Here is a 25,846-nt window from a genome sequence, read left to right on the forward strand (position 1 = left end):
GCAGCGGCGGCGTACACTTATGTTCTTACTTTAAAAAGCTTTGACTTTCTCGCGGAGCAGCTCCTTGCGGGGGGACTGTCTTTCATTCACTTATTCCAGGCAGGCTTTGAACCTAACCTCGGTCTAAGAGATTGGTACCGCTGCGTCTGCCGAAAAAAATTTAAGTACTTAAAATGGTCACACTTGCCTGTTGTGTCGTACAAAGCGCAGCTTCACCAAATTAGATGTTCTGATCTAACTCCTTGTCGACACGATTTCTTTAAATCATTTGTGCCTGCTTGCTGGTGAAGCACAAAGGCGACTTAAGGTTGCTAGTAATGGTCTTTTAATGCTCATGACTCTCGCGGCGCAGTTTTAACGATTAGCATCAACGCTGGCCTATTTTTAATCGCTCCAAAGGACGCCTCTAGTTTTTTCGTCTATTTTAAGAGCTATAATTCCCGATGTGCGAGCAGTAGCAATCCCGGTCACCACCAGTCGCTCCACGTCTCCTGGCCATCACACCACATGCCAGCATAGAAGCTATAGGACTGCGACTTCGAACTCATATATACCTTCGTCGACGTCACTTTCCTAAAAGCTCTAGGTGTAGCTCCCAAAATTTTTTAAAGGTTTTTTTTCGCGCTATGCTGCCGAGGTGGTGAGATGGTAGCGTGCTACGCCTACCATACCGAAGATCCTGGGTTTACGCCCCGAGCAAAGCAAATTCAAAATTTTAGAAAAAAGTTTTTTCAATTAGAAGGAAATTTTTCTAACGGGGTCGCCCCTCGGCAGTGTTTGGCAAGCACTTCGAGTGTACTTATGCCATGAAAAGCTCTCAGTGAAAACTCATCTACCTTGCAGATGCCGCTCGGAGTCGGCATAAAATAAGTAGGTCCCGTCCCGCCAATTTGTAAGAAAAATCAAAAGGAGCACGACGCAAATTCTGAACTCACTTTATCTTGGTATAAAAAATGGCCGAAATCCGACCATAAGCACGCCCACTTTATCGATATCGAAAATTACGAAAAATGAAAAAAATGCCATAATTCTATACCAAATACGAAAAAAGGGATGAAACATGGTAACTGGATTGGTTTATTGACGCAAAATATAACTTTGGAAAAAACTTTGTAAAATGGGTGTGACACCTACCATATTAAGTAGAAGAAAATGAAAAAGTTCTACAAGGCGAAATCAACAGCCCTTGGAATCTTGGCAGGAATACTGTTAGTGGTATTGCATATATAAATAAATTAGCAGTACCCGACAGATGATTTTCGGGATCACCTGGTCCACATTTTGGTCGATATCGCGAGAACGCCTTCACATATACATCTAAGGGCCACTCGCTTTTAAAACCCTCATTAATACCTTTAATTTGATATCCATATCGTACAAACACATACTAGAGTCACCCCTGTCCCACCCTAATGGCGATATCTCGAAAAGGCGTCCACCTATAGACCTAATGCCCACTCCCTCTTAAAATGCTCAGTAACACCTTTCGTTTGATACCCATATCGTACAAACATTCTAGAGTCACCCAGGCCCACCCTAATGGCGATATCTCGAAAAGGCGTCCACCTATAGACCTAATGTCCACTCTCTCTTAAAATGCTCAGTAACACCTTTCGTTTGATACCCATATCGTACAAACATTCTAGAGTCACCCCTGGCCCACCCTAATGGCGATATCTCGAAAAGGTGTCCACCTATAGACCTAATGCCCACTCCCTCTTAAAATGCTCAGTAACACCTTTCGTTTGATACCCATATCGTACAAACATTCTAGAGTCACACCTGGCCCACCCTAATGGCGATATCTCGAAAAGGCGTCCCCCTATATACCTAATTCCCACTCCCTCTTAAAATGCTCAGTAACACCTTTCGTTTGATACCCATATCGTACAAACATTCTAGAGTCACCCTTGGTCCACCTTTATGGCGATATCTCGAAAAGGCGTCCACCTATAGAAATAAGGATTACTCCCTTTTAAAATACTCCTTACCACCTTTCATTTGATACCCATATCGTACAAACACATTCTAGAGTCACCCCTGGCCCACCCTAATGGCGATATCTCGAAAAGGCGTCCACCTATAGACCTAATGCCCACTCCCTCTTAAAATGCTCAGTAACACTTTTCGTTTGATACCCATATCGTACAAACTTTCTAGAGTCACCCTTGGTCCACCTTTATGGCGATATCTCGAAAAGGCGTCCACCTATAGAACTAAGGATTACTCCCTTTTAAAATACTCATTACCACTTTTCATTTGATACCCATATCGTACAAACACATTCTAGAGTCACCCCTGGCCCACCCTAATGGCGATATCTCGAAAAGGCGTCCACCTATAGACCTAATGCTCGCTCCCTCTTAAAATGCTCAGTAACACCTTTCGTTTGATACCCATATCGTACAAACATTCTAGAGTCACCCCTAGCCCACCCTAATGGCGATATCTCGAAAAGGCGTCCACCTATAGACCTAATGCCCACTCCCTCTTAAAATGCTCAGTAACACCTTTCGTTTGATGCCCATATCGTACAAACACATTCTAGAGTCACCCCTGGCCCACCCTAATGACGATATCTCGGAAAGGCGTCCACCTATAGACCTCATGCCCACTCCCTCTTAAAATGCTCAGTAACACCTTTCGTTTGATACCCATATCGTACAAACATTCTAGAGTCACCCTTGGTCCACCTTTAGGGCGATATCTCGAAAAGGCGTCCACCTATAGAACTAAGGATTACTCCCTTTTAAAATACTCATTACCATCTTTCATTTGATACCCATATCATACAAACACATTCTAGAGTCACCCCTGGCCCACCCTAATGGCGACATTTCGAAAAGGCGTCCACCTATAGACCTCATGCCCACTCCCTCTTAAAATGCTCAGTAACACTTTTCATTTGATACCCATATCGTACAAACATTCTAGAGTCACCCCTGGCCCACCCTAATGGCGATATCTCGAAAAGGCGTCCACCTATAGACCTAATGCCCACTCCCTCTTAAAATGCTCAGTAAGACCTTTCATTTGATTCCCATATCGTACAAACACATTCTAGAGACACCCCTGGTCCACCTTTATGGCGATATCTCGAAACGGCGTCCACCTATGGAACTAAGGATCACTCCTTTTCAAAATACTCATTAACAGCTTTCGTTTGATACCCATATCGTACAAACATATTCTAGAGTCACCCCTGGTCCACCTTTATGGCGATTTCTCGAAAAGGCGTTCACCTATAGAACTAAAGCCCATTCCCTTTTAAAATACTCATTACCACCTTTCATTTGATATCCATATCGTACAAACACATTCTAGAGTCACCCCTGGTCCACCTTAATGGGGACATCTCGAAAAGGCGTCCACCGATAGACCTAAGGCCCACTCCCTCTTAAAATGCTCAGTAACACCTTTCATTTGATACCCATATCGTACAAACAAATTCTAGAGTCAGCCCTGGTCCACCTTTATGGCGATATCCCTAAATGGCGTCCATCCTTAGAACTATGGCCTACTCTCTCTTAAAATACTCTTTAATACCTTCCATTTGATACACATGTCATACAACCACATTCCAGGGTTACCCCAGGTTCATTTTCCTTATTTTGTCTCCATAGCTCTCAACTGAGTATGTAATGTTCGGTTACACCCGAACTTAGCCTTCCTTACTTGTTATGTAACTTATAGGTGAAAATAGTGTTACGAATATTAGCAAAACTAAGGTGTGCTGCTATCTCTAAGCCGATGCTAAACAGTGACGTGAATTCACATCAATAATTCAATCATTATGTATCTACATAAACGAAACCATAATTGCGTCTACACATATGTACCATGTACGTATACGAGCAGCGGAGAGTCAATGCACAAACACATGCATATATCTGAGATACTCCTGAAAGTATGCAATGAGAGAAGCTATAAAATCGTGCAATTGTAGTTACAGCTTAGAAGTTTGAGAGCTGATGGCAACTAGTAGATTCTGGAAGCGCCTAGAAGATCCGAACGTTGAGATCAGAGAGTATAAAAGGCAACAAATGTAGAGGCGCTGGAATTCAGTTTGAGTTGAGCTATCAAGCAGTTATTGATTAAGCACGCAATCTGGCGGGCAATAGTAGAGTTTCATTTAAGCTATCAATCAGTTTGGTTGTTAAGCAAGCTAGTTGCAAAGTATAAGTGTTATTGTGAAGTACTTTAATAAAGGCCATTTTTTCCATTATTCAATATTGGAGTTATTCATTCAACAGTTTAGTGATCGAACTTAGCAAAAGGGCAAATAAGAGGATTTTCAAGTAAATTCGTTACAATTGGTGTCAGAAGAGGAATTGTTGAATAAATTCCAGAAGACAACAAGGATTGAAGATCATCTCAACTGGAATCGCAAAAGACAGATATAACATCTCAACTGGAATCGCAGGAGACACGTATAACGTCCAAGTTGGAAGAACAGAAGACACGTATTGCAGAAATGTCGTCAGAAATAACATCGAAGATTGAAGCACAAGAAACGCGTATTTCAGAAATGTCGACACAGATTACATCTAAGATGGAAGCACAAGAGGAGCGCTTATCATTGCAGGTGGCACAAATGTCTTCGCAGTTAGAAGCACAGAATACAAAAATTGTACAGCTCGAGGACAAAATGGATGCCGAGATAGAAGCTTTGAGAGGTCGTATACAGGAGTTGCAAATAAATCGCCCAACTGTTTCAGCAAGCAATCCGAAGGTAAAGACACCATCCTTTGACGGTTCTGTTCCTTTCCAGGTCTTTGAGCTACAGTTTGAGAAGACCGCAGCAGTGAACAACTGGAATGTGGAAGATAAAGTTGCCGCACTTTTCGTAGCATTGAAAGGACCAGCTGCCGCAATCTTGCAGACTATTCCAGAGTACGAACAGAACAATTATAACGCATTGATGGCTGCTGTAGAACGGCGATACGGAAGCGAACACAGGAAACAGATATTTCAAATAGAATTGCAAAACTGTTACCAAAAAGCTAATGAGACTTTGCAAGAGTTTGCTTCGGATGTTGAAAGGTTGGCTCATTTGGTAAATGCGGACGCACCCGTGGAATACACTGAAAGGGTAAAAATCCAGAGCTTCATAAATGGCATACGAGATGTGGAAACGAAGCAGGCTAAATATGCGAATCCAAAACTAACATTTGCTGAAACGGTATCCCACGCACTGACTCAGGAAACAGCGTCACTTTTGAGTAAGCCCGCATACAAAGCTCATCGCGTGGAAGTGGAAAGGCCAGACTGGGTAGACGCAATATTGGAGGCGCTGGAAGGATCGCAAAAGCGGAGTGAAAAAGTTATCAAATGCTTCAAATGCGGGGAGTCTGGTCACATTGCACGTCATTGCGATCTTGGTCCTAATAGTTCCAACAATGTGGGTGGCCGTAAACGCAAAGCTGGAGGAGATGAGCAAGAGCGATTAAGAGGTAGAGATCGCGAGCTAGATCCAGCTATTGAATGATATCTGTGTTGCAAATTGGTAGAAAATCGATCAGTCTCACCGTCAGAGGGAATGTGGATGGTAAAGAACATGTACTGACTGTAGATACGGGCGCATCTCATTCCTTGATTCGATCTGATTTGGTCTACAGGAGAGTAAAGTCATTACCTGGAGCGAGGTTGCGTACGGTCACTGGCGAGTATAACCAAGTCCGGGGAGAAGTGATCTGTGAAGTCTTAATGGGGAAGGTCATGGTTTTACACAAATTCGTTGTGGCGGAGATCGTTGATGAAGTCATATTGGGAGTGGACTTCTTGGTTGACCATGACATCAAAATCGATATGCAGAGAATGGTGATGCGCTATGAGAACCAGGATGTACCACTTAACTTCAAGTTGGAGAAAGGGTTCAGTAGTAATCGAGTAATGGTGGAGAAGACTCGACAAAGGCCACGAAAGTCAAAAGGAAAGGTTGATGGATCGAATGGGCCAAATAAAGAGAAATTAAAAGTACCTGCGAGAAAAAGACCGGAGATTTGATACTGTTATACAACCCTCACCGGCGGAAAGGTGTTCCATCCAAGATTCGGTGCAGTTGGGAAGGCCCGTACAAAGTTGTGAAGAAGATCAGTGATACCATCTACCGCATACAAACCACTGGGAAACCACGGAGTAGAAAAGTGGTACATCTGGAGATGCTAGCGGCGTTTAGATCGGGAGATTTGTCTGATCGAGACGATCAGACTTAGGTGGAGGACAGTGTTATGAATATTAGCAAAACTAAGGTGTGCTGCTCTCTCTAAGCCGATGCTAAACAGTGACGTGAATTCACATCAATAATTCAATCATTATGTATCTACATAAACGAAACAATAATTGCGTCTACACATATGTACCATGTACGTATACGAGCAGCGGAGAGTCAATGCACAAACACATGCATATATCTGAGATACTCCTGTAAGTATGCAATGAGAGAAGCTATAAAATCGTGCAATTGTAGTTACAGCTGAGAAGTTTGAGAGCTGATGGCAACTAGTAGATTCTGGAAGCGCCTAGAAGATGCGAACGTTGAAATCAGAGAGTATAAAAGGCAACAAATCAAGCAGTTATTGATTAAGCACGCAATCTGGCGGGTAATAGTAGAGTTTCATTTGAGCTATCAATCAGTTTGGTTGTTAAGCAAGCTAGTTGCAAAGTATAAGTGTTATTGTGAAGTACTTTAATAAAGGCCATTTTTTCCATTATTCAATATTGGAGTTATTTATTCAACAGTTTAGTGATCGAACTTATCAAAAGGGCAAATGAGAGGATTTGCAAGTAAATTTGTTACAATAGTATAATCCTACATAATTTAAATTTTGCAAAGACCCTGTATAAATTTTTTTTAATGTAGACCAAAATTTGCAGACGTTTGTGTTCGAAAAATTGATTTCAATGGACTTTATTAAACCAAAACGATATTTAAGAATGAAAGTCGACCGATTTTAAGTTGAAAGATGTTGTTTTCCTGCCTTTTGATACAAGAATTCATTATAAATAGTCGCGTAGCTTCAGCTTTGAGACTAGTTCGACTGTCCACTACGTTAGGGTAGTTGCACATCCGGTCATTTGTTCGACTGTCTTGGGAAAGCTTTTGCTTAACCACTTTGAGTGTTCTTGCGAAGGGCAAAGCCTCACCTGGTAAATATATGTGCCTACGTATTCACATTTGTAACAGGAACGGTAGCGTGTAGGTGATATTTATACACAATTGATGGGCTATATCCAATGTGATTCACTCCAAGGGACTAGTTTTGGATAGGGCCGCCAACTTTAGGAAATGTCAAACCGGGAGACTTGGGTGTTGAAGGATGAAGCGTGAAAATCATGGTATAAATATTACCAGGTAAAACCATTTACTCTTCTTGGCGGCCATAATGGTTTTTTGATTTTTAAAAAAATTTTAAACTCACTCTCTTAAACTTTGTGGAAATGCCAAACCAAAGTAAACACAAAAAAATTGCTGGTTTCACATTTTCATTTTTTTAATACCAAAAAATAAAATGCTTATGAAATAAGTGAAAAAATATTTCGAAAAGTTTTGAAATCGGTTTTTATGTATATGGCAAAAAATGTGTTACCAATATAATGGATGCCTCAACACGTGCTATTTTTACAAAGGGAAAGACGAACGAATGTTGGAGACTACCCCTACCGATTTTTCATTCATCCTTCTTCACTTGGTTGATACGTCTTTAACCCTGAAATATGCTGAAACTTCACTTTATAAGAAATCACCAGTCTCAAGTGTCCTCGCTACTGCGGAAAAAAATTATCTTGGAGATATTCTTTGGTTTGCTTTGGTCCTTTTCCTCGCGGTTGGAAGATACATTTTTTTATTGGCGCTTAACCGTTTAGCAGATGCTGGTCGTTGCGTAACAAGTCACTCCAGCTAACCCTGTTTCACGATTACTGACGCCAACAGGGGGCACCAAGAGAGATCAAGGTCTTCCCCCACCTGCTTCTCCGAAAAACGCTGTAGCTCTTCGCAGCTTAGCTAAACATCATCGTCCAGTTGGGGTATGATAGTTCGTGGAGGCTGCATTTACCGGCTGAACGGTCAAAGTCTGCCGCCGTGGTGTTGAGCTAGTGTCTTGGCCTATCCATCAAAAATATATAAGAAAATTTGTATAAATGGTATTGGTTGTCCCTCAGCATTACCTTGGCACCAAATGTTCGTCCGAATAAGCAGATAAATTTTTGGGTCGGCACAAATCATATATTTAGGTGAGCTAGTTCGTAGAAAAACGAATACACGATAAGTAGCCTTCGAATTAGATGGAAAGCTAGACCTTAATCTCCTCAGATATATATAACACCAAATTGTTATTATTAGTAGATATGTATCTCTTCCGTACACCTTGGCGGTAAGTCGGGTTTTTCTTCACGTCGCGCAGACGCTGATACATTTCTAAATAATTTCTTGAAGAAAATTCCTCAGAAGAGGATCGTGGCCTGATGCTTCTTTTGCGGGAAACCACAAAACAATTCTTGAATTGAAAATTCTAGAATGCGGTTGACCGTTGAGATTTCTTATTTTCTGGTTATTTCCACCAATAAAAAATTCGGTTTTGGATAAAATATCATAATATTAATGTTAGAACGCAAAAATATATGATAATTCTATACGACAGCATGACGCGTCCAAAAAATACCGAGAGAGGTGTCAAAAGTCTCGTATTGACCTCGACAACAATAATCCGAAAGCGGAAAATAAAAATTTTAGATCGTTCAAAAGATATTAACGAAAAACCGAAAAATTACCCTGGAGTGCTCCGAAACCGAGGGTGGAATCTATAGTATTTTTATGCAGAATATCTATCTGCATTGGCGGTCTTCGGCCGCGTTTATAAAAAATTACCCTGGGTGGGTCCAACACCGGTTTGGAGACCAAAACTATATCCGAGCAAAGCACTTATGTTCACAATTTTTTTGTGGGTACAACAAAATGATCAAAATTAGAACAACCACATGAAAATTTTCAGAATTTCTTTTTGCAAATATCTCTTGACATAAAAAAATAAAAATAAATGTAAGGCGCGATAACCTCCGAAGAGATCTAAGGCCGAGCTTCTCTTCCAATTTGCGTCGTGCTCCTCTTGATTTTTCCCTACAAATTGGCCGGACGGGACCTACATGTTTTATGCCGACTCCGAACGGCATCTGCAAGGCAGATGAGTTTTCACTGAGAGCTTTTCATGGCAGAAATACAATCGGAGCGCTTGCCAGACACTGCCGAGGGGCGACCCCGCTTAGAAAAATTTTCTTCTAATTGAAAAATCTTATTTCTAAAATTTTGATGTTGCTTTGCCCGGGAGTTGAACCCAGGGCATACGGTGTGATAGGCGGAGCACGCTACCATCACACCACGGTGACATACCCAAATTTTTTTACCTCCGCTTACGGATTCGCGATCCTCGATCTAAAACGTGTCTTTGATAGATTTGGGCATGTATTAAGAGTGTCATGCTGTCGTATAGAATTACCAAATATATTACAGTTTGTTATATTTCTATTATGAAATTAAACCCAAAATAAAACAAAAATGTGAGAGCAGTGAGAATTTTAAAATTTGTTTAAACGTCATTTCGGCTCTCACCGGTTTTACCTTGTAATATTTATACGATGGTGAAAATCAAAATTAACATTTCAGACGCTACTTTAAAGTTTCGCAAATAAAGAAGAGATGTTTGAATATAAGGCCAAGAGATTTTTGAAACCTTTCTCATACGTACATATATCTTCAACTTAAGTATGAGGTGGGAATCATTTCAAAGAAGTGTTTAAACCCCTGGTACCTACTAAAGGATTTTGCATCACTGATTTCGCTTATTATTTTAGCCAATCCGAATATAGAATTTTTGAAAAAATCGGCATTTTTTTCGAGAACTTGCTTTTTTAACAACTTAAGGACAATTTGAAAACATGTTCGACTTGGGTAATTTTATTTCAAATCATTGTTCCTTATTAATTTTTTGAAAAAAAATTTTCAAAGTGAGCATTTAAATTTTTTATATAACTTTTAGTGGTTTGTTTTAATAATTTGGTGAATTGGGTGATGCCAAATCCGCGTTAAGCTGGCATTGAAAGCGACTATTTTTTTAAATAACTTCTGAATTGGTGGAAAGAGTTAAATTTTGCAATTAGATTCTTAAAACTGGCAGTGATGCGCATCTGTTGATACCCCTTTTGACTATATCACACCAATTTTCGACATTAGCAATAAATGTCTGCAAAAAACGACGAAAATCGGCGGCGGCGGCGGCGAGATCCTAGTCACCCAGGGGTGTGAAAATTATCCTCTACTAAAGCACTCATCAACAGCTTTCATTTGTTATCCATATTCTATAAACACATTCTAGGGGCACCTGGGTCCACGTTTTTACCTATTCTCGAGCCCTAGTCACCCAGGGGTACGAAAAATACCGCCTATCAAAGTACTCGAAGGAGATCCTTCAAGCAGTACAAAACTGATACTTTTTAAATTATTATTTTGATTAAGTTTTGAGTTTATATTCCCGTCAAAAGCATGAAAGGTATAAGGCCGTCCACACTGCCAAACACAGCTGCGTCAGTGCTTGTTTTGCCCCAGAAATAGTCAATATGTATTTAGTTCTATTTAAATATAAAACGAGAAAAACAAAATGCTAATTTGTCTTTAGATCTGGCAATAATTAGCTTAATTATCAACTTATATATGTATATTCTGGAGAACCTCAAATAGACTAAATGAGGTCATAGTGTTACCAGAAACATTTTATAAAGAACTAGCAGACCCGGGAGACGTTGTTCTGCCCTAAATTTGGTCTATCTGCATACGTTTTAATAAGCTTATTCCGTTTCACTCTGCACTCGCCCCTCTACTTTTTCCTAATCTTTGTATTTACCTACTCCTCCCTCCGTATTTTTCGCTTCATCTATCTCCATCTTCGTCTCATTCTATCTCTTTCTCAGTCTCCTTCTCTCTTTTCTCTTCTCTCAAGTTTTTCTCACTCTTCTGCATATCATATTGCCAGTCCCAGAGGGTGGTATGTATTTTGTTCCGGTCCCATTCCGAGTCTCAGTCCCAGTCTCAGTCCCTTGTCCTAATCCAAGTCCCAGTCCGTCTCTGGTCTACTTCCCGGAAAAAAGGATCGTAAATACTAATATAGGCAAATTTATATACCAAATTTCAGACAAATTGAATAGGACGTATGTAAATAATATGGGTATTATTAACTCATGTCTTTTTTTCGGCTTCGCATGCATATTTATGAGTTTTGCCAGGTTGATGCGACTAAATCGAATATACAAATGAAAATTACCTTAAAGCTCTCAGCAACAGCTTTCATTTGATATCCATAATACACACACATTCTAGCGATGTAAAACTTACTCTGTACTAAAGCACACATCAACAATTTCAATTTGATACCCATAATGTAAAAACACATTCTAGGTGTATCCGGGTCCATGTTTTGGCCTATATCTCGAGACCCAAGTCACCCAGAGGTGTAAAACTTACTCTGTACTAAAGCACACATCAACAGCTTCAATTTGATACCCATAATGTAAAAACAAATCCTAGTCTTACCCCGATCCACGTTTTGGCCTATATCTCGAGACCCTAGTCACAAATAGTATTAAAACTACCCTGTACTAAAGCACTCATCAACAGCTTTCATTTGATATCCATATTGTATAAACACATTCTAGGGGTACTCGGGTCCACGTTTTGGGCTATATCTCGAGACCCTAGCCTCCCAGTTGTATGAAAATTATCCTGTACACTCATCAACAGCTTTCATTTGATATGCATATTGTATAAACACATCCTAAAGTTATCCGAGTCCACGCTTTGGTCTATATCTCGCGACCCTAGACACGGAGGGGCATGAAATATAATCCGTAATATAGCAATCATCAACAGCTCCCCTTTGCTACCCATATTGTACAAACACATCCTAGGGTTACCCGGGTCTACGTTTTGGCCTATATCTCGACACCCTGGTATCCGATTCTTAAAATTTCAAAACACAAACCATCTACTGAATAGTCAGAACAAAGCTTAAAAAAAGCCGTTCTTGAATTATAAAATCAGAACGAAAAATGGCATTCATTTTTATATATATAGAATGGCAAAAAACTCCCTTATCTGAACGATCGGTTGTATGGGATATGTATTATATATAGCTCCGATCGAAATGATTTTTACAGGAAATCTTCTATGACATATTAGAATATATATCACCAAGTTTCACGTTTTTATATTGGAAACTAAGGGAGAAATGGCCAAAACTTTTTCTATCTGAACGATCGGTTGTATGGGATATATATTATATATAGCTCCGATCGAAAAGATTTTTTCATGAAATCTTCTATGATATATTAAAATAAATATCACCAAGTTGAAAGTTGCCAAAAATCTTTCTATCTGAACGATCTGTTGTATGGGATATAACTATGTATAGCTCCGATCAAGGTGATTTTTCAAGATATCCACTATGATATATTAGAATATATATCACCGAGTTTCACGTTTATACTTTCTAAATTGCGGCAGGAATGACCAAAATCATCTTATCTGAACGATCGGTTGTATGGGAGATATATGTTACAGTGGTCCGATCCTACCGGATCCGACAAATGTCTAATATAATAAAAAATACATCCTTGTGCCAAATTTCATTGAGATATCTCAAAATTTGAGGGACTAGTTTGCTTTCAAACAGACAGACGGACGGACGGACAGACGGACATGGCTATATCAACTTACCCTACAAGAATACTGACTATCATATGACTATCATCTGATTGTCAGCAATGTCAACCTAACGGTCAGCGCCTCATACAAACTTTCTATCACGAACTTAAGGGGACTTGCGCTAATGTGATGTAAACAACTGTGTACGTGTGAGTTTTTGTCTCCTTCTTATACACCAACATGACCTACTGATTAAGTATATAGCCGTACTGCTCACTCTCATTCTTTTTCCTGGATCATTGATGACACTGTAACTATCAAAAAGTGTCATAAATGATAGTTTACTGTAGATATCAGGTTTGACTGTTATACTATCATAAATGACCATTGTTATATTCCGCCAAAAATGAAACAATGATTTTTGCTTTTTATATACTTTATTTCATTACGTTTTTAATTTTGTACGTGATAAAAGCATACGTGTTTCTTATTTGTTTAAAATAAATAGTTTTATAAGAATTCGAGTTCAGAATGTTCAATTTAAATTCAGAAAATAACAAAACAACAGAAGAGCGCTTTCCTCATGCGGAAACACATTTAAAAATGAATCACCACTAACCACTATTATTTTTCGCGTATCAATTTTTTGAGTGCGCCCCATACATTCTGACAGCTTTTGGTATTTTTTAATATTATTTTCGATTTTTTTTCTCTTTTAGCATGGAGCTTTGAAATGCTCCCTTTTTCATTTTTTAAACTTATTTTTTATATGGTTTTCGTCGGTTGAAAATGGCGGAATTTAAAAAATAACAAAACAACCGTGTTAATAATTTGATTGTCATATGACAGTCAGTAGTGACAACATGATTAAATCGGATAAACTGTTCTCGCATACATAAAATTCCGTTGAGAATTATGTATCTGTCTCACATGCATAATGGTATCTGCTGTATGTTCTTTTGTTCTGTACCAGGTGTCCGAAGCTTTCCCAGTATGAGTCCTTTTTCATGATTATAGGCTGTCGTTGGGAACATGCGGACATGCGTGAGCGAACAAAAGAACATACATAAATTTGAGTATCAATGTTTACATCATCGCAGGATCAGCATTGTCAATTACAAGTGTGAGTGTATTAGTAAAACTATCAGCGTTTCTTGTAGGGTTAGTTCGTCGCCCTGATCATTTCGGTATACTTAACGGTGAGTCTATCTTCTATATTTCCAGGGATGCACCTTAACGTTAAGCTAATCGTTTATCAAAAAATTTCCACCGTTTGCGTTGATACACTTCGAAATATTATCGATAAAGAAATTATCAAGATAAATTGTATCTCGTTTTTAACCGAAACGAAAAGCCTTCGTTAAAGTTAAAAACGTTAACAAAAACGTGATACTTTATGTTTGAATTGTGCTGGCAATGCTATAGCCATGGTGAAGCCGTAAGGTGGTAACAGCGAGCGGACATACACACACAAACTCCATGTAATTTGTTTGTGTAGTTCGTTGGTGGTAATGTCAAAAATACTCTGAGAAATGTTCGTACTGTCAAAATTCATGAGAAAAGTTGCAATCAGCTTGGCTAATGCTTTCACCTTTAATGACTCCGCCATCAATCAGCTTTGCCAGCATAGTTTGAAATTAATAATCAACATAAACGATTTGATTTCGTTTTGATATGGCAGAAAACGAAACAAAATCATTTCGTTAATTTGACGTTCTTAACGTTAATAAACGAAACGAAATGACTTTGTTTCGTTTGTTAACGTTAATTATCGTAACGAAATGATATCGGTTCGTTGGTTAAGCATACCTGTATATTTTTCAACGTTACAAACATCGGACCAAAGTTAATATACCATTTCATGTTCATGAAAGATATAATGAGGATGCGTATGACGCGGAATGAGTGTTCAGTTCGATAGTGAAGCAACGGTGGTGCAATTGCGTGCACTTTATGAAGAGGAGCAAAAAGGTGCTTCGTTACAGCAGCAACAATCAGAGCAGTTACAGCAGACAGACGCAATGCAGCAGCCAGATGTACCATAGGATGCAACTATACAACAGCAGTTAGATGCGCCACAGCAGCCAGGTGCGTTACTCACTACAGAAGCCCCAAAACAGTCTCTATGTGAAATTTAACAGCGAACATTTGTGCCGGAAATATCAATGGCTGCAACTCGTCAATGTTTGTTGGAAGCACAGCAAGAAGAAGAACTCTTGGATCGTCAGCTAGCAATTGCTCGAAAACGACAGGATCTGAATGTACTGCAGCGGGAGTTCAGCTCAAGTAATGATAAGAGCATAGATTTGGCCGTGCTGGATGCTATGGTCAATAAGTTTGATGGCTCGGAGCTCCAAGATGTGCGGAAGTGGATTGGCGATTTGGAAAATGTGTTTGAGGCATTCAACTATGCTGAACGAGACAAGCTTGTGGCGGCACGGCACCTGATGGCCGGGAAAGCAAAGCGATGGCCTCCACGATAAGTCTGCCTATTTCGGGGTCAATTGCGGACCCTCAGAAATCAATTCTGGATGTTTTGCGGGATCCGTCCGGGATCCCGTCAGGGTTATTTAGGTGCTTTTTCGTGCTTTTTCAGTTCTTATTCCGGGATCATTAGGGGAGCCTTCCCGGATCATTCCTGGATGATTTTATGGATCCCGTCAGGGTCATTACGGGACTAATACGGGATCATTTGGGGAGCCTTCCGAAATCATTTCTGGATGACTTTCAGGATCCCGTTGTTGTTGTTGTTGTTGTAGCGATAAGGTTGCTCCCCGAAGGCTTTGGGGAGTGTTATCGATGTGATGGTCCTTTGCCGGATACAGATCCGGTACGCTCCGGTACCACAGCACCATTAAGGTGCTGGCCCGACCATCTCGGGAACGATTTATGTGGCCACATTAAACCTTCAGGCCATCCCCTCCCTCCCAACCCCAAGTTCCATAAGGGTTTGGAGAAGCTATATGTTGCGCTGGCAACCTGCAGGGTTGCGCTACACAGCCCCTTGAATCTGGTATTTTAGTCGCCTCTTACGACAGGCATACCTACCGCGGGTATATTCTGACCCCCCCCCTAACCCGCTGGGGGGGATCCCGTCAGGGTCATTTCCGGACTTTTTCGGGATCATTTAGGGACCTTTCAAGAATCATTTCTTCATGACTTTCGGATCCGTCCTGGATCCCGTCAGGATCATTTCGGAACTTCGTCAGAACTATTTCGGCATCATTTCTGGATGGTTGTCGGGACTCCGTCGGGTAATTTCGGGACTATTTCGGGGTCATTTGGGGACCCTTCAGGCATCATTTCTTGATGGTCTTCGGGATCCCGCCGAAGTCATTTCGTGACTTTTTCTGTATTATTTCGAGATCATTTGAGGACTCTTCCGGCATCATTTCTGGTTCTGGATGTTTTACGGGATCCGTCCGGGATCCCATCGGGGTAATTTCGGTTCTTTTTCTCTACAATTTCGGGGACATTTTCGGATCCTTCAGAGATTAATTCTGTGTGTTTTTTTCGGGATCCGTCCGGGATCCCATCGGGATTATTTTGGGACCTTTTCGGGACTATTCCTGGATCATTAGGGGATCCTTCCCGGATCATTTCTGGATGCTTTACGGGATCCGTCCGGGATCCCATCGGGGTAATTTCGGGACTTTTTCTCTACTATTTCGGGGTCATTTGCGGATCCCTCAAAGATCAATTCTGGATGGTTTCGGGAGCCGCCCGGGATCGCATCGGGATCATTTCGGAATTTTTTCGGGAATATTTCGGGATCATTTTGGGACCCTTCCAAGATAATTTCTGGATGGTTTTCGGTTCCGTTCGGGATCCCGTCATTGGAACTTTTTCGGAACTATTTCGGGATCATTTGGGTACCCTTCAGGGATGTGTGGTTCTCTGAATCAGTCTAGAATCGTGTCGTTATTTCGGGACTTTTTGGGGCTATTCCGTGACCTTTTGGAGACCCTTCCGGGAGCATTTATGGATGGTTTTCGGGATCCGTCTCCGATACCGTCGGGGTCCTTTCGTGGCTTTTTCTAGATAATATCGGGATTTGGGGACCCTATCAGGTTATCATCTCATTTAGTTCTATTTTTTAACCCTATTACAAAAATAAAACACATTAGACAGAAAAAAATTTTAAAGAGATAACTTGATAAGCAGGCTAGCGTGAACAGCCCATATATTTCAATTTCTCCTTGCGGACGGGGCCGCGGGTAAAGGCTAGTACATTTATAAAAGCAAGTGGTGTTAGTTACACTATTTATAACTCAAGAACGGATGAACCGATTTGGCTGGAAATTGGTGGAGAGGTAGCTTAGAATCAGGAGACGGACATACTTTTATCCCGTCTGAATGGTTTTCGGGATCCCACCGGGGCAATTTCGGTAGTATTTCGGGATTATTTGGGGATGGTGCTTGGGAACCATCCGGGAGCCTGTCAGGGAAATTTCGGAACTTTCTCGAGACTATTTCGGGATCATTTGGATACCCCTTAGGAATCATGGTCCTCTGGATCAGTCTAGAATCGTTGTCATTTCGGCAATTTTTTGGGACTATTCTGGGAGCATTTCCAGACCCTTCTGGGAGCATTTCTGGATGGCTTTCGGGATCCCTCCGCGATACGTCGGGGTCATTTCGTGGCTTCATCTGGATAATTTCGATCATTTGGGGATCCTATCAGGTTATCAGCTCATTTAGTTATTTTTTTTACTCTATTACAAAAATAAAATATATTGAACTGGCCGGTCCATGAGGACCTCACATAGACTGAATGAGTCGGCATTGTTAAAATATATTAGATGGACAATTTTTTTTAAACAAATAACTTGGTAAGCAGGTTAACGTGAATAGCCCATATATTTCATTTTCTCCTTGCTGACGAGGCCGCTGGTAAAGGCTAGTATAATATACATATATCACAAACAACTGATTGTTCCTTTAAGGGGGTTTTCGTTAAAAAGACGAAAAAACTTTTTAATAGCTAGAACCTTAAAATTTCACCAGTTGCTTAAATACATATGTACAATACATGTTGCCTCAAAAAATCTTCAAGATCAGTCGATACAACCAATTGTTCAGGTTTTATGAATTTTTGAAGTTTCGTCAGGTTATTATTCAGTTCCATTCACAAAATATATGAAGTGCTCGGCTTTGAGCAAAGTAGTTTTCAGGAAGAAGAAAGTTGGCCGTGTGCTCTAGTATCATAAAAATGTACAGTTCCAAGAATATCCTTGAAACTGATACTCTTTAAATGATTAATTGGTTGATTAAGTTTTTAGTTTATAGTCCCGTCAAAAGCATGAAAGTATAAAGCCGTCCACACTGCCAAACACAGCTGCGTCAGTGCTTGTTTTGCCCCAAAAATAGTCAATATTTATTTAGTTCTGTTTTTTCATTGACACAAATATAAAACGATTACTTGAGAAAAACAAAATGCTAATTTGTCTTTAGATCTAGCAATAATTAGCTTAATTATCAACTTATATATGTATATTCTTGAGAACCTCAAATAGACTGAATGAGGCCATGGTGTTACCAGAAACATTTTATAAATAAGTAATTTCATATTTTATTTTCGATCAAAAGAATAAAACTTAAAAAGTGTTAATTGCGCAGTACAGTACCCAATTTTGATAGAGCTATAAACAGGCTATGCCAAAAACTTTATACCTTTCATGAATAGATCTGAGGAATAATCTTATCCCATTTGTAGTATTCGAATAATCGGCTGTATAAAATATGTAATATATATGGAACAGATGTGCATAAGCGACGTTTTCGATAAATATCACATTAACAGTAGATCGGTAATCCTCACACAAAGTTTTACGTTTCTTTTTGTCTGCATTTGATAGCTATGGCCGTGAACTTCTTATCTGACCAATAGATTGTTTGGGATATGTACTATGCTAGTATATGTATGACCGATCTATACGATTTTGTTTCCACAATATATACCACATATGCAATCGTTTGATGCCACTGAAATTTCTAGCTGTTAAAATGAGGCAGAAATTAGAAAAGCTTTTTAACTGAACTATCGGTAATAAGGGATATATGCTATATATACGACCGATATCTACGACAAATGCTAGTATGTACTCAGTTTATAAAATTTGATACCTCTAGCTCTTGCAACAATCGGTTGTAAGGGATATATAAATAAAGAAAAATGTTGTATTTGGGATGTGCCGAAGCCAGTTGCGTCCTTATTTGTTTAAATTACTTCATAAAATATCATTTTAAGTAATCCAACGATTTTCTCAAACAACAATACATCTGATGAAATTTGAACCTTATATCACATAAAATGAGGAAGATATGTATAATAAAAAACCGATTTTCTTAAAACTCGGCTGTATGGGTTATAGATGCTGTAGTGGCGGCGCCAGTCGGTTCCGACAAATGACCCCTAAATATACCCTCTCATCAAATTTTATCAAAATATCTCAAAAATTTAATGACCGGTTTACGTTCAAATAGACAGATGGACATGGCTAAATCCACTTAGCTCATCAACCTATTCATTTCGGTATTCTCATTGGTGATTCTATCTCTTCTTTTTTAGAGACTTAACCTTCCTATACTCGCGCATTGGTCTCTGAGACCGACGAAACACATTTTTATACTCAGTTGAGCAGAGCTCACAGAGTATATTAACTTTGATTGGATAACGGTTGGTTGTACAGGTATAAAGGAATCGAGATAGATATAGACTTCCATATATCAAAATCATCAGTATCGAAAAAAAATTTGATTGAGCCATGTCCGTCCATCCGTCCGTCCGTCCGTTAACACGATAACTTGAGTAAATTATGAGGTATCTTGACGAAATTTGTTATGTAGGTTCCTGGGTACTTATCTCAGACCGCTATTTAAAATGAACGATATCGGACTATAACCGCGCCCACTTTTTCGATATCGAAAATTTCGAAAAATCGAAAAAGTGCGATAATTCATTACAAAAGATGGATGAAGCGATGAAACTTGGTAGGTGGGTTGAACTTATGACGCATAGAAAATAAGTAAAATTTTGGACAATGGGCGTGGCACCGCCCACTTTTAAAAGAAGGTAATTTAGAAGTTTTGCAAGCTGTAATTTCGCAGTCGTTGAAGATATCATGATGAAATTTTACAGGAACGTTACTTGTATTTCAATATGTATGCTTAATAAAAATTAGCAAAATCGGAGAACGCCCACGCCCACTTTAAAAAAAAAATTTTGTAAAGTGAAATTTTTACAAAAAATTTAATATCTTTACAGTATATAAGTAAATTATGTCAACATTCAACTCCCGTAATGATATGGTGCAACAAAATACAAAAACAAAAGAAAATTTCAAAATGGGCGTTGCTCCGCCCTTTTTCATTTGATTTGTCTAGGATACATTTAATGCCATAAGTCGAACAAATATTTACCAATCCTTGTGAAATTTGGTTGGCGTTTAGATTCTGGGACGATAACTGTTTTCTGTGAAAAAGGGCGAAAAAGGTTGAAGCCACTCCCAGTTTTTACACACAGTAGATCGTCTGTCCTTCTGCTCGCCCGTTAACACGATAACTTGAGCAAAAATCGATATATCTTTACTAAACTCAGTTCACATAATTATCTGAACACACTTTATATTGGTATAAAAAATGGCCGAAATCCGACTATGACCACACCCACTTTTTCGATTTCGAAAATTACGAAAAATGAAACAAATGCCATAATTCTATACCAAATACGAAAAAAGGGATGAAACATGGTAATTGCATTGGTTTATTGACGCAAATATAACTTTAGAAAAATACTTTGTATAATGGGTGTGACACCTACCATATTAAGTAGAAGAAAATGAAAAAGTTCTGCAGGGCGAAATCGAAAGCCCTTGGAATCATGGCAGGAATACTGTTCGTGGTATTACATATATAAATAAATTAGCGGTACCCGACAGATGATGTTCTGGATCACCCTGGTCCACATTTTGGTCGAAATCTCGAAAACGCCTTCATATATACAACTACCACAACTCCCTTTTAAAATTCTTATTAATACCTTTAATTTGACACCCATATTGTACAAACACATTATAGAGTCACCCCTGGTCCACCTTTATGGCGATATATCGAAAAGGCGTCCACCTATAGAACTTAAGCCCAATCCCTTTTAAAATACTCATTATCACCTTTCGTTTGATACTCATAATGTACAAACGTGTTCTAGAGTCAACCCTGGTCCACCTTTATAGCGATATCCCGAAAGGGCGTCCACCTATAGAACTAAGGCCCACTCCCTTTTAAAATACTCACTAACACCTTTCGTTTGATACCCATATGGTATAAACGCATTCTAGAGTCATCCCTGGTCCACCTTTATGGCGATATCTCGAAAAGGCGTCCACCTATAAAACTAAAACTAAGGCCCACTCCCTTTTAAAATACTCATTAACACCTTTCATTTGATACCCATATCGTACAAACAAATTCTAGAGTCACCCCTGGTCCACATTTATGGCGATATCTCGAAAAGGCGTCCACCCATAGAACTAAGGTCCACTCCCTTTTAAAATACTCTTTAACACATTTCATTTGATACCCATATCGTACAAACAAATTCTAGAGTCACCCCTGGTCCACCTTTATGGCAATATCTCGTAAAGGCGTCCACCCATAGAACTAAGGCCCACTCCCTTTTAAAACACTCATTAACACCTTTCGTTTGACACCCATATTGTACAAACGCATTCTAGATTCACCCCTGGTCCGCCTTTATAACGATATCCCGAAAAGGCGACCACCTATAGAGCTAAGGCCCACTCCCTTTTAAAATACTCATTAACACCTTTCATTTGATACCCATGTCGTACAAACAAATTCTAGAGTCACCCCTGGTCCGCCTTTATGGCGATATCTCGAAAAGCCGTCCGCTTATAGAACTAAGACCCACTCCCTTTTAAAATACTCATTAACACCTTTCATTTCATACCCATATCGTACAAACAAATTCTAGAGTCACCCCTGGTCCACCTTTATGGCGATATCTCGAAAAGCCGTCCGCCTATAGAACTAAGGCCCACTCCCTTTTAAAATACTCATTAACACCTTTCATTTGATACCCATATCGTACAAACAAATTCTAGAGTCACTCCTGGTCAACCTTTATGGCGATATCTCGAAAACCCGTCCGCCTATAGAACTAAGGCCCCTCCTTTTAAAATACTCATTAACACCTTTCATTTGATACCCATATCGTACAAACAAATTCTAGAGTCACCCCTGGTCCACCTTTATGGCGATATCTCAAAAAGGCGTCCACCTATAGAACTAAGGCCCAAGCCCTTTTAAAATATTCATTAACACCTTTCATTTGATACCCATATCGTACAAACAAATTCTAGAGTCATCCCTGGTCCACCTTTATGGCGATATCTCGAAAAGCAGTCCGCCTATAGAACTAAGGCCCACTCCCTTTTAAAATACTCATTAACACCTTTCATTTGATACCCATATCGTACAAACAAATTCTAGAGTCACCCCTGGTCCACCTTTATGGCGATATCTCGAAAAGCCGTCCACCTATAGAACTAAGGCCTACTCCCTTTTAAAATACTCATTAACACCTTTCATTTGATACCCATATCGTACAAACAAATTCTAGAGTCACCCCTGGTCCACCTTTATGGCGATATCTCGAAAAGGTGTCCACCTATAGAACTGAGGCCAATACCCTTTTAAAATACTCATTAACACCTTTCATTGGATACCCATATCGTACAAAGAAATTCTAAAGTCACCCCTGGTCCACCTTTATGGCGATATCTCGAAAAGGCGTCCACCTATAGAACTGAGGCCAACGCCCTTTTAAAAAACTCATTAACACCTTTCATTTGATACCCATATCGTACAAACAACCCATTCCAGGGTTATCCTAGGTTCATTTTCCTACATGGTGATTTTCCCTTATTTTGTCTCCATAGCTCTCAACTGAGTATGTAATGTTCGGTTACACCCGAACTTAGCCTTCCTTACTTGTCGTAATTATTTTTATGCACGAAAATATGGAGAAGCGGACCTCTATGCCAGCTGTAGGATTTGTGGCTTACTTCGTTTTAGTGCACGCTGTACGTTCGTACGAAGCGTATGTGTTGTAGCATTTGGCGCCAAGCGGTCCGTGAGACCCACGCAAGTATGCCTTGATTGTTATGGCGAGCCTCAAAACTAAGCCAAACATAGATAAATATATACTTTGATATGTTTTTTGTTATTATTAAGAACTTTATTTTGTTTTTAAGAAGAAATTCAGATTTTATTTTTGTTTTCCTATTACTTAAGAAAAATATATCAAGTTTAGAGACTGATTTGTGATAGACTGAAAGCCTGTAAAATAATTAATAAATAAAGTACTATGCACACTATTTTGTTTCATTATGCCCTAAATTTTTAAATAATTATGATATTTAAAAAAATATATATATTGTAGGGGGTATGAACTATCGATCTGTGAGACCGTGCGCGAGTATTGATGTTATAATAATTGGCGCGAGTATAGGAAGCTTAAAATTTTCGAGACTTTGAAACTGAATATACCATTTCATTTTAATGAAAATTATAAAAAGGAGTGTCTCCGTTTTCGAAGTTAGCCTGAAAACATGGTTATGAGCTTTCGAAGTTCGAAATTCGGCACTGTTTTAGGTATTAGAATATGTATAGAAGGGCGTGATGCCGTGGAAATGCTTCCTTAAAATAACACGACTTTACAAAAAAAAGTTTGTTCTTTGTCCTAAAGTTTATTTCATGATTTTCTCTTTTATTATATACAAAAACGAAAATAAAATACGTTTTTTCGGAAAACAGTTTGCTTTCGTAATAGTTATAGTAATAATACTCATGGCGCTAGAGTGATAACTAAACAACGATCAGGTGTTTTGTACAAATCTAGAATAACCTAAAATGTCATTGTAAAGTAGACACATTGATTTCTTTTTCTATATTTTAGGTTGGTATCGAGGCGAGAAAAGAACTATGAAATTTGTAACATCAAGAATCTGGGGAGAACCAAAAGACCACATTAAAGACTGCTACTTTTGCATTGTGAATCCGAGTAAAAGACGTAGAGTTAAAAATACAAAGTCTATCGAATATCCTGATCTTGAATCTTCTTCTTCTCCAGTCGCACACGATCTGACACGACCAGGACCAGAGCCAACGAAAAAATTATAGCAGGGAATTGGATCATCCCTTAGTTCCTAGAAAAGCAATGCCGATAAAGAGTTTTTACCAACACCAGAACAACCAAAACATCATTTCATCACTACTGCAGATTTTAGTGATTTGATTAGATATTTAAATTTACCAAAAAGTAAAGCAGAGCTTTTAGGCTATTCTTCGAACAACGTTATCAAGACCAGTAATATGAAAACATGATGGGAGACTATATTTGGGGTTTATTGAGGGATAGTACCTATGAACATAAAAAAAAGTAAAAGTGTACACTTTTAAATTATTTTCCACTTTTTTTTAAGTTATTTCGGATATTAAAACTTAATAAAAATATTTATTTGAATTGTTTCATTACGTTCAATAGGTTTCCTAAATAGGAAAGCAAACTTTTTCATGCCATATATTGTTTTTTCGTCAAATTACGGTTTAAAGAATTGAAATTTAATGCTTTAAAGTCAAAGTCAAATTTTGTGTTGACCCGTGTAATTATACCCAAATCTTCGAACCAAAATCCCCATTCTGAAATCCAAGTTACACCACTGGCAGATAGTCAACAATACTTGTGTCCCAGTACTTGATACGTTTCCCTTACCTTTGCAGCTACACTTCTGTCGATCGCTTCGGTCGCAACGCATTTACAGGCGTCCTTATTATATACATCAAACGATGACGTGGTAAAACTAACGCCCGACAACTTTGATCGTCTTGTTATCAATGATGATGCCTTCTGGGTTGTTCAATTCTATTTCCCATGGTGTAGATATAGTAAATCATTACAACCAGAATACAAAATTGCAGCAACATCTTTAAAGGGTGTTGTCAAAATGGGAGCTATCGATACTACAGAACATCGCGCACTTGCCGTACGTTATCGAATCCCAGAGTCACTTGTCATTAAAATATTCGGTACAGATAAACGTTCGCCCTTAAGCTATGATGGTGAACGTACTGCTGAAGCTATTGTGGAGGCCGCACTTTCTGAGGTTAATAAAAAGGTATAAGGTGGCCGAAAGTTTCTAACAATAGCGATGAGTTTGTTAATTTTAAGTTTTTTACACAATAAATGTTAACATACTGAATACGTTAACATTTATTGTGTGGTGTTGAAGGTGGAAGAACCATTTTCGATGTGTAAAGATACGGATGTACGTCTACATTAAAAACAATTCCATTTCAAGAAGGATTTTATGAAGAGTAAATTTATTCTTTTCAACGTTTTCTAAAATCCAATTGACAATTCTGAAATCCATATGACGCTTTCAAAATTGCAAATGATTATTCTAAATTCCATTTGACTGTTTCGAAGATCCAATTGACGCTGTCGAATTGACTATTCTGCGTTACAATTAACCCTTTCTAAAATCTATCTAGAAATAATGTACATAGTTCGTGTTCGACTGAGAAATCAATTGTCGTTTACACTTTAACTTCGGTTAATCGGCCCCATATATGGTTTTGACTTAGATACCATTTGCATTTGTATCTGTTTCAGTTTGAATTTCGTTTAAGGCAGGGATGCACCTTAACGTTAAGCTAATCGTTTATCAAAAAATTTCCACCATTTCCGTTGAAACACTTCGAAATATTATCGATAAAGAAATTATCAAGATTAATTGTATCTCGTTTTTAACGGAAACGAAGAGCTTTCGTTAACGTTAAAAACGTTAACAAAAACGTGATACTTCATGTTTGAATTGTGCTGGCAATGCTATAGCCATGGTGAAGCCGTAAGGTGGCAACAGCGAGCGGACATACACACAAACTGCATGTAATTTGTTTGTGTAATTCGTTGGTGGTAATGTCAAAAATACTCTGAGAAATGTTCGTACTGTCAAAATTCATGAGAAAAGTTGCAATCAGCTTAGCTAATGCTTTCACCTTTAATGACTCCGCCACCAGTCAGCTTTGCCAGCATAGTTTGAAATTAATAATCAACATAAACGATTTGAT

The 25,846-nt window shown here is 38.9% G+C and overlaps 1 protein-coding gene and 1 long non-coding RNA gene across 9 annotated transcripts in view; one reads left to right on the plus strand and one right to left on the minus strand.

Annotated features, from left to right (window-relative positions):
* The window catches only part of LOC137240676 (uncharacterized), a 61,893-nt gene extending 37,660 nt beyond the window's left edge, over positions 1-24,233 (plus strand). Inside the window, exon 2 of the long non-coding RNA XR_010949802.1 lies at positions 23,673-24,233. This is a non-coding gene — a long non-coding RNA (uncharacterized lncRNA). The remainder of the gene's footprint in view (positions 1-23,672) is intronic.
* The window catches only part of jhamt (juvenile hormone acid methyltransferase), a 144,347-nt gene that overhangs the window by 70,188 nt on the left and 48,313 nt on the right, over positions 1-25,846 (minus strand). The gene's annotated exons all lie outside the window — the stretch shown is intronic.

This window comes from Eurosta solidaginis, chromosome 2, assembly GCF_040869045.1.
Source record: "Eurosta solidaginis isolate ZX-2024a chromosome 2, ASM4086904v1, whole genome shotgun sequence".
NCBI classification, from domain to species: domain Eukaryota; kingdom Metazoa; phylum Arthropoda; class Insecta; order Diptera; family Tephritidae; genus Eurosta; species Eurosta solidaginis.